The sequence below is a fragment of the Protomyctophum parallelum genome (genome assembly GCF_964188405.1).
Source record: "Protomyctophum parallelum genome assembly, chromosome: 15".
Lineage (NCBI taxonomy): Eukaryota > Metazoa > Chordata > Actinopteri > Myctophiformes > Myctophidae > Protomyctophum > Protomyctophum parallelum.
In genome coordinates this window covers 16509305-16520039 of record NC_139710.1, presented here as the reverse complement: position 1 = coordinate 16520039, position 10735 = coordinate 16509305, and positions in this window count along the sequence as shown.

Genomic DNA, 10735 nt, shown 5'->3' with positions numbered 1-10735 from the left:
TGCCCCCATTTTTCTGATCGGCTGTTATAGCGCCACCAGGAGGACGGTTTTTGCAAAACCATTTTTTTATATTACTCCTACATATTTTGTCCAAACATCACGCAAATCGGTACACATCATCTCTGGTCATGTGATCAAGCTGGATCTGTCTGATTTTTCATATCCATCCTGATTGCCGGAGATTGGCATCTCTATTTTGATGAGGAAATTGTACAACATGGGCACCTACGGACGGCTGCAATTAGAAACTATCCCACGTAAAATCTGAATCCCCCACCCACCCCTTTTTCCCCTCACTCTATGTTTTTTCTCTTATTACCCCCTCTATGATGATTTCCTATTTTTGGCTATATAAGTGTATATTTATTTTTGTACGTCTCTAAATGTTATGATGAATTGAACAAGGTGGACCCTCTTGTAAACAAGTGTAATGCTTTATTGGGTCATCCACTCACAGTTGACAGTTTTTGTATTGAGTTGTGCTTGAAATGTACTGTAATTCTGCAAACTGTTAATAAATACTTCACTCAATTAATCAGTTAATCAATCAATCAATGGGTGTTAACACCAATAAGATGGGTGGAGTCATTCTCGACTGAATGGGTACAACATGTCAGGGTGAATAAAGCATCTCTACCTATTACGACCAACAATATGGGCACTCCGCAAGGGAGCGTGATTTCAGCTGTATTGTTCACTCTGTACACAAGCGACTGAGTGACTCAGATAACACCCGTATTGTCAAATTTGCTGATTTGGATTGAGTATTGATAAGCTATCGAAGAACAGTGGATGAGTTTTCTGGTTGGTGCAAGAGTAACTTCCTTCAGTTGAATATTAAGAAAACTAAGGAGGTCATATTTGATTATAGGACTAGTGCTCATGCACACCAGAAAATAAAGTCACTGATGCGGATGAGGTATATAGTGAACCTGATGGAGGGGAAAGGAACTGGAGAGAATAATGTGTTCCTTCCACGCACTACGTCCTACCGGGGAATCTTACCCCTGTCAGGTGAAGAATTAAGTGGCCTGCTCACTCCTCATGCACAGAAGGAAGCATGCATGAGCTCAGTTCGAGGCTCTCCAGGATTACAGTTTAGACAATTGGCACCGGGTGAAAAATGGGTTACAAAATCGTGGGACCTTTTTTTTTTTACAGGGAAATCTCTCCTCTACTCCCTCTCCTCATACATCCTATGATGACCAACTATCTTTTCACATCCTCTCTCCTCCATTTTCACTTACTCGCCTCTCACTGCCTGCCATTTTTCTCTTCTCTTCTCTTCTCTTCTCTTCTCTTCTCTTCTCTTCTCTTCTCTTCTCTTCTCTTCTCTTCTCTTCTCTTCTCTTCTCTTCTCTTCTCTTCTCTTCTCTTCATCAATCCTACACCTCCTTTTCACCACTTCCTTTACTTTTCTCGCTCTGTTTCTTTCCCGCAGTCCCTGCTATCCTCTCCTGTTCGCTCCCGTCTTCTCCTCTCCTCCTCGCCTGTCTTATTAATATGCAGTCCAGGGCCCCACCTAGGGCCCTAGACACAGAAGTATCTACGAGGTCACACTTAAGTGGTGCTCATGATGTCTTGGCATACACAACAAGAAAGGTGAAGTTGGCACTTGGCAGAACATTTATAGGTGGTAAATGTGCTGATAGATGGATGTGTGTGTGTGTGTGTGTGTGTGTGTGTGTGTGTGTGTGTGTGTGTGTGTGTGTGTGTGTGTGTGTGCTCCACTGAAAAGCCCTTTCCTCCTATTGGACAACGAGCAGTTGTTTACTGAACCGAAAATCAAAGATCGTCACCATAGAAACTCTTCTATCCTATGAATGCCCCTTTCCGAGTTCTAAAAGGACCAATTATCTGATGACATCAAAGACAGACGATGACATAAAAAGAAGAGCATGAGGTGAATTCTGAAGCCATTTATCAGGCAGGTGGGGAGGAGGAGCTGTTTCACTTCAGCCATTCACTCATATTACAGTACTGTATGTATAGGCTATGTTACTGTATGTACACGTTACGGGCCATTCAGGTACACCTGAAGATGTGTACATGGATCTGGTGAAACACTTTTGGTTCAGAGAAGGCATCTCAGGCAGGTTGGATGGCCTATAAGTAGGGATGAAAAAGATTGTATTTGTAAAAACAAAAATACTAGCCAGCTAGTAAAAACAACATTATATTATTGTGATTTGTGAATGCCACATGATTGTGATTGAACGTGAGATATGTTTTTGTCCAACTTAGTCAACAAAACTTTTTAACATTTTAATGTTAATTATTTAAATAAGCTATTGTTGTTACACTGAATGACACTTGATCCTAAAAATACTGAATAAATGTGATTCCTTCGGCAATAACAATCATACAGTAGCTCTACGAACTAGTACTATAGGCCTACTAAACCATTTCATAGAAGAAACTGAGTTTGATTTGCCTCTAATGGCCAAATACAAGACGGTTTAATTGAACCAGACCAGGTATTTGAAGTCCTTGACTTCCTTCAGTGCCTCCTGTTGTTGTCAGAGGTGAATGTTATGGTAGGCGGTTTTCTGTGTGTTTTCTGTTATGAAGGCCAACCACGGCACACTCTGACTCCACTCTGTTCAGGTGCTCCTGTGCTTGTCCTGCGTGCTCAGAGAGAAGGTTGACATTTAATCCGATATCCGAATAGTCCAGGTCTGTCAGGACTGTGGGGTGTCATCTCCATCTCCTGGGTGTTTGAGTGAAGCCAAGATCCTGCTCTCGTCTGAAGACGAATGGAGCTAGTACACCAGCCAGGATGTCAAACTAGTGCTGTTGCCATCTGGGGGTCACCACCATGACCCTTGTTCCTGCGTAAATGGTCTCTATTTCCCGGAGTAGGTTGGGAGGGACGCGTCAAATACTTTCTTGAAATCGATGAAGCACGTACAGCACAGCAGTCAGGTTGTTCTTTTTCACCTCCTCAATTATTCTCCATAGGGCCAAGATCTGGGCTCCGGGTTTCTGGACCGCAGGCAATTTCTGGTTTTGTCCAGCACGGGCACACACAACCTGGTCGCCTCCCTCATTCACGGCAATGAATCACGTGTATTCGCTGTTAGGCTGGATAGGCTAGATCAATCATTATATTATAAGATGTGTTACTTTTTTATCAGCAATGTAACAGATGTCCTGCTGACACAGGACATCTGTTGACAAAAGCATGCACTTGGCAGATCAAACGTTCCATCCAATGTATCCTTGATTAGCGGCTGCCATCGGTGGATGTCTATACTGTTAACAGATCCTCATGCAAAATTGGTCACCTGGGAGTTTGAATGATATATGAAGCACTGTGGGAGGTATACCGGGTTATGGTGTGCAATCCCTTTCATGTACAGCCAACATGCTGCCAGCGTGCTTGTGCCTCTATGAGGGGAAACTCCCGACTCAAAGGAATATATAATGTACCGTTTACATAATGGATATCATCATTTGCAGCTACAGGATGGGACTTGAGGGCATAAATCCAATCCCACTTGACGTTTTCCATAAACTTACATTTAAGAGATTATTTATAGCCTCATTCGCATTGAAAGGAAACTTTCAATGCGACAATGTTGAAAATTGCAGTGGTGGAAGAAGTACTCACATTATTTACTTACTTACTTAGGTAAAAGTATCAATAGTACAAAGTATATAAATACTCAATTAAAAGTCCAGTATTCAACATTTACTTGAGTAAAAGTACAAAAGTATTGGCATCACTTAAAGTACCAAGAGTAAAATGTACTTATTATGCATAATGTCCCATTTCACAAGTTATCAAAACCTATAAAACCTTTTGAAAAAACTCACAAGCTTGTAGATCGGCTATTTTCAAATAGGCAAAGTATAGGGATGAAGTGGTAAATGCATGTATTTGTAATAATAATATAAATGATACAAAGTAACTATAGTAACTAAACCTTTCAAATCATTGTAGTGGAGTAAAATTACAACATTTGTGCAGTAGAAGTATAAAGTATTGAGTGTAGGAAATACTCCTAGTAAAGTATACATAAGTACAGTAGTAGCTGTGTGTGGTTTCCTCAGAAAGTAAAGAGAAAGTGCATTGCTTTTCTTCAGTGGCACAGTGCAGACATAGGCCTAAGTTATGGAGTTTTGCATTAAATAGTGACTTATCTGACACCGTCCCCCAGACAGTGTAACAAAAAGAATGAGCGACCTGCACACTGTAGACTAGACCAAGAACAATGATGAAGAAGGAATGGACGCCAAGGCGGAAGGGCGTTCAATGCAAGGAAAGCACTGGAGACAAACTGGAACCGTAAGTTTGATGGATCCATAAATCTAATAAAGTGGCCACTTTATTCGATTCATGAGCATGTTACAGTAGAAACACATTCATCTTGTTTTTGATAGATGTTGTGTATATTTGTGATGGAGACGGCTAGTAGACTACTAGATGGCTAGATGGCTAGATTAACTCACCATAATCGCAGAGTCACTGCCCCCTCCTCAGCCATTGGACATTTCTCTTATGTTCCTGTTTCTTGCTATTGAATTTGGTGTTTAGGTATAGTAGTTCGGAATTAGTCTTTATTCCCCACGTGTTGTGTTGTAACAGATTTTGTAGTAGCGTTCTTGCTTGTGCTTCCTGTCTGCCCTTGGAACTGTTACCTGTCTGGTCTCATTTTATTATCTTAGGTTACATAGTCTTTAACCTTAGACATTAACCATTTGTAACAATGTGGTAGGCGCTCTTATTTGACCTTTTCAACACAAACGTTTCATTAGATTATATATTTATTGATCAAATTGTTGTCGTTATTTTGGTCACAGACTGACACACTCGGACAGGATTGATTACAATACCCTACCACGAAATTGCATGTGTCATATAAGTACACATGTGTGCCTATATACTGTATATGTTAGATTCGAGTCAAATAAAGCCAGTATCTTTGACTGTACACTAGTAGTAATGTACATTTCCATGCAAATATTTACAGAAAGCAATCACACCTGTATACATTAGTCTACTGTGAGGCACCTTGCAGCATGATGTAGTGGAGTATTGGCAATACTGAAGCCTTCATTCATATACAGCAGTTGCTTCAGACATGATAGTAATATTCTGTCTGACTAAAATGCCAAAGATCGGATTTTGTTTCTGCAGCACTATGTTTTTTTAATGGCCTTGTATCCTGCACATCGTCAAAATGCAGGTGGTGGAAACGAACAAGATCATGGTAATGATGATGTACTCGTATTCATGTTTATGAATGAGAAAACATGTCACAAAAACAGTGAGTTATATGAGCAATTCTTATGAATAATAATGAGGTTTTGTTTTTAGTTTTTTCAAAACACATCATACCAGTATATAGCATAATGAAATGAGGCCTCGGAGGGACTTATATGTCCTTTCATAAGTGCACCATATACGGTACAATGTAGGCTACACAGCATCACCAGTGTTTGAACCAAAGCTCAGAGCTTGAGCTTTAGATCTGATCGGAGACCAAATAAGCTCCCTGTTGAGCTTCCAAGTGCCTCTCAATGCCCCTGCTAGGTTACATCTCTGTTAACATGAAATATACCGTCAACAGTAAAATGTGCATCACAGCTTGACTGATGGTTCAGCATGACAACCGGTCACCAGGGGATGTGGGTTGAAAGGACGTGGTGGGGGGTGACCTTTGGGGCTTCTGGAGGAGATGCTGAAACCTGACTGAAACCATTGCAGCTGTGCAGTATCTGATCTGACAGCTCCGGTTGATGGTCTGTGCTTACTTCGACTCTATTCTCTCCTCTCTTTCATCATCCTTTCATCTCCTCTCCTTCCTTTCGATCATCATTATCATCACCACCACCACTATCACCATTATGGGGGTTGGAAAGTATCAAAATTAACGTGCAGTGCACTATTGTCCCTCAAACTTAAAATTGTTACACAGATGTCACGCACATGTGGCGCAAGCATGGTTGGTGTTTCTTTTCAGTGTAAGGTTAGTCTCTCGAGACAGACTGTTGACTCACGTCAACAAATTTCAAAGAAAGGGCAATGTTTTTCCTTTGTTCCCAGATTGGTTTCAGTAACACAGTAACATAATCACCGACACCCGTGCCACAGCTACGCTACATGCACACATATTTCTACACCATGTGATGAACACGCCCCAATTAAAAAGCGTATGCTGTTAGGAAGATCAAAGCCCCCTGGAATGATGATGAGTTAAAAATATATATAAAAGAGAGAGATTTACTTAAAGGGTCACTTCACCCCTGACACAACCAGATCTTATTGTCTCCACCAGGCCGAAGGCATGTGGGGAGAGTATGTTTTGCACTCCGTCCGTCCGCGTGTGTGTCCGTGTGTCCGTGAACAGCTAATCTCGGCCACCGTTAACCCGGTCGATGCCATATTTTGCACACACACTCCCTGGATGCCAACCATGAACCTCTGCCCCAAACTTTCCAGAACGGCCTGTTATAGCGCCACCAGGAGGCCGCTTTGTGCAAAACAAGTTTTTCGATGCCATATTTTGCACACACACTCCCTGGATGCCAACCATGAACCTCTGCCCCAAACTTTCCAGAACGGCCTGTTATAGCGCCACCAGGAGGCTGCTTTGTGCAAAACAAGTTTTTGCACAGTACACCTACAGATTTTGTCCAAACATCACGCAAATTGGTACACAGTCTCTCTAGAGCCATTCAACGAAACGGGTCTTTCAGATTTATCAGACTCCATCCTGATTGGTTAAGATTGGCTTCCAAAGTTCACAGGAGTGCTCAGTTTCAAACAAAATGCTGCAAATCATGAACACATCGCGTGATTTCCGTGAAATTGTGCACCCACATTCCCACTAGGCCGAGGACGAAATGCCACATGAACAATTTCAACTCAGCCTCAAGGTGGCGCTATAACTGGCCGAAAAGTGTTTTTTTTTCATCATTTTTGAGGATTTGAAAAAAATCAAAATTTCAAAAAACATGGGTTATAGCCCATCGTTTTTTCAATTAAAAAAAAAAATTAACCTCGTTTTTCATCATTTTTGAACATGGGCTATAGCCCCTACCGTACGGCATACTATAGCACGCCGTTTTTCATCATTTTTGAGGATTTGAAAAAATTTCTAAATTTCAAAAAACATGGGTTATAGCCCATCGTTCTTTGAATTTTTGAAAAAAGAAATTAACCTCGTTTTTCATCTTTTTTGAACATGGGCTATAGCCCCTACCGTACGGCATACTATAGCACGCCGTTTTTCATCATTTTTGAGGATTTGAAATTTTTTCTAAATTTCAAAAAACATGGGTTATAGCCCATCGTTCTTTGAATTTTTGAAAAAAGAAATTAACCTCGTTTTTCATCATTTTTGAACATGGGCTATAGCCCCTACCGTACGGCATACTATAGCACGCCGTTTTTCATAATTTTTCATAATTTTTGAGGATTTTAAAAAAAATCTAAATTTAAAAAAAACATGGGTTATAGCCCATCGTTTTTTGAATTTTTGAAAAAAAAAATAACCTCGTTTTTCATCATTTTTGAACATGGGCTATAGCCCCTACCGTACGGCATACTATAGCACGCCGTTTTTCATCATTTTTCATCATTTTTGAGGATTTAAAAAAAAATCAAAATTTAAAAAAACATGGGTTATAGCCCATCGTTTTTTGAATTTTTGAAAAAAAAAATTAACCTCGTTTTTCATCATTTTTGAACATGGGCTATAGCCCCTACCGTACGGCATACTATAGCACGCCGTTTTTCATCATTTTTGAGGATTTGAAAAAATTTCAAAAAACATGGGTTATAGCCCATTGTTTTTTTAATTTTTGAAAAAAAAATTAACCTAGTTTTTCATCATTTTTGAACATGGGCTATAGCCCCTACCGTACGGCATACTATAGCACGTCGTTTTTCATCATTTTTCATCATTTTTGAGGATTTGAAAAAAAATCAAAATTTCAAAAACATGGGTTATAGCCCATCGTTTTTTGAATTTTTGAAAAAAAAAAATTAACCTTGTTTTTCATCATTTTTGAACATGGGCTACAGCCCCTACCGTACGGCATACTATAGCACGCCGTTTTTCATCATTTTTCATCATTTTTGAGGATTTTAAAAAAAATCAAAATTTCAAAAACATGGGTTATAGCCCATTGTTTTTAGATTTTTTGAAAAAAAAATTTACCTCGTTTTTCATCATTTTTTAACATGGGCTATAGCCCCTACCGTACGGCATACTATAGCACGCCGTTTTTCATCATTTTTCATCATTTTTGAGGATTTTAAAAAAAATCTAAATTTCAAAAAACATGGGTTATAGCCAGGGGGGCAGTCAGCCAGATATTTCGTGAAGCCTCATTTGAAATCGGTAGTTCATATAATGGCCTGTTGTGGCGCTGGACCGGACCCAAAAAGCCCCATAGCTCCATAGAGGCCCATGTATTTTGGCCCAACTTCACCTAGACTGTATTACCTTAATAAACATGGTCATGAATACTTTCTTCTTCCAGTCACTAGTTTAAAGTCTAATTTCTAATGTCATAATATTCTTTTTGGAAAATTATGGTCCCATTAATTAAAAAAATGACCATAAAGAAAAAGAACCATCGCGTATGTTCTGAGGGGCGTGGCTACCATTACAGTCTATGATTGGGATTCCCCTCCCACTCGAGTCAAAATAAAAACCAACGGAGAAGAAGGGGGGAAGTCCCGCCTCGTTGTCTGGGCACCCAATGACCAGCTGGTATACAAAACGGAGCCAGCCAATGGCCAGCTGGTACCAAAGATGGCGACTTACATCAGGAATTAGCATATTATTACAGGCTTCATTTTACGTTCATGTTAGACCCGGGGAACGCTTTGTCCATATTTTTTACAGTCTATGGTTATAGCCCATCGTTTTTTGAATAAAAAAAAACAAAAAAAACCTCGTTTTTCATCATTTTTGAACATGGGCTATAGCCCCTACCGTACGGCATACTATAGCACGTAGTTTTTCATCATTTTTCATCATTTTTGAGGATTTGAAAAAAAAATCAAAATTTCAAAAAACATGGGTTATAGCCCATCGTTTTTTGAATTTTTGAAAAAAAAAAAAAAACTCGTTTTTCATCATTTTTGAGGATTTGAAAAAAATTCTAAATTTAAAAAAACATGGGTTATAGCCCATCGTTCTTTGAATTTTTGAAAAAAGAAATTAACCTCGTTTTTTATCATTTTTGAACATGGGCTATAGCCCCTACCGTACGGCATACTATAGCACGCCGTTTTTCATCATTTTTGAGGATTTGAAAAAAATTCTAAATTTCAAAAAACATGGGTTATAGCCCATCGTTTTTTGAATTAAAAAAAAAAAAAATTAACCTAGTTTTTCATCATTTTTGAACATGGGCTATAGCCCCTACCGTACGGCATACTATAGCACGCCGTTTTTCATCATTTTTGAGGATTTGAAAAAATTAAAAAAAAAAAACAAACATGGGTTATAGCCCATCGTTCTTTGAATTTTTGAAAAAAGAAATTAACCTCGTTTTTCATCATTTTTGAACATGGGCTATAGCCCCTACCGTACGGCATACTATAGCACGCCGTTTTTCATCATTTTTCATCATTTTTGAGGATTTTAAAAAATTCAAAATTTCAAAAAACATGGGTTATAGCCCATCGTTTTTTGAATTTTTGAAAAAAATAAATAACCTAGTTTTTCATCATTTTTGAACATGGGCTATAGCCCCTACCGTACGGCATACTATAGCACGCCGTTTTTCATCATTTTTCATCATTTTTGAGGATTTGAAAAAAATTCAAAATTTCAAAAAACATGGGTTATAGCCCATCGTTTTTTGAATTTTTGAAAAAAAAAATTAACCTAGTTTTTCATCATTTTTGAACATGGGCTATAGCCCCTACCGTACGGCATATTATAGCACGCAGTTTTTCATCATTTTTCATCATTTTTGAGGATTTTTTTAAAAATCAAAATTTCAAAAAACATGGGTTATAGCCCATCGTTTTTTGAATTTTTGAAAAAAAAAAATAACCTCGTTTTTCATCATTTTTGAACATGGGCTATAGCCCCTACCGTACGGCATACTATAGCACGCCGTTTTTCATCATTTTTGAGGATTTGAAAAAAATTCTAAATTTCAAAAAACATGGGTTATAGCCCATCGTTCTTTGAATTTTTGAAAAAAGAAATTAACCTCGTTTTTCATCATTTTTGAACATGGGCTATAGCCCCTACCGTACGGCATACTATAGCACGCCGTTTTTCATCATTTTTCATCATTTTTGAGGATTTAAAAAAATTCAAAAATTCAAAAAACATGGGTTATAGCCCATCGTTTTTTGAATTTTTGAAAAAAAAAATTAACCTAGTTTTTCATCATTTTTGAACATGGGCTATAGCCCCTACCGTACGGCATACTATAGCACGCCGTTTTTCATCATTTTTGAGGATTTGAAAAAAATTCAAAATTAAAAAAACCATGGGTTATAGCCCATCGTTTTTTGATTTTTTGAAAAAAAAAATTAACCTCGTTTTTCATCATTTTTGAACATGGGCTATAGCCCCTACCGTACGGCATACTATAGCACGCCGTTTTTCATCATTTTTCATCATTTTTGAGGATTTGAAAAAAATTCAAAATTTCAAAAAACATGGGTTATAGCCCATCGTTTTTTTAATTTTTGAAAAAAAAAATTAACCTAGTTTTTCATCATTTTTTAACATGGGCTATAGCCCCTACC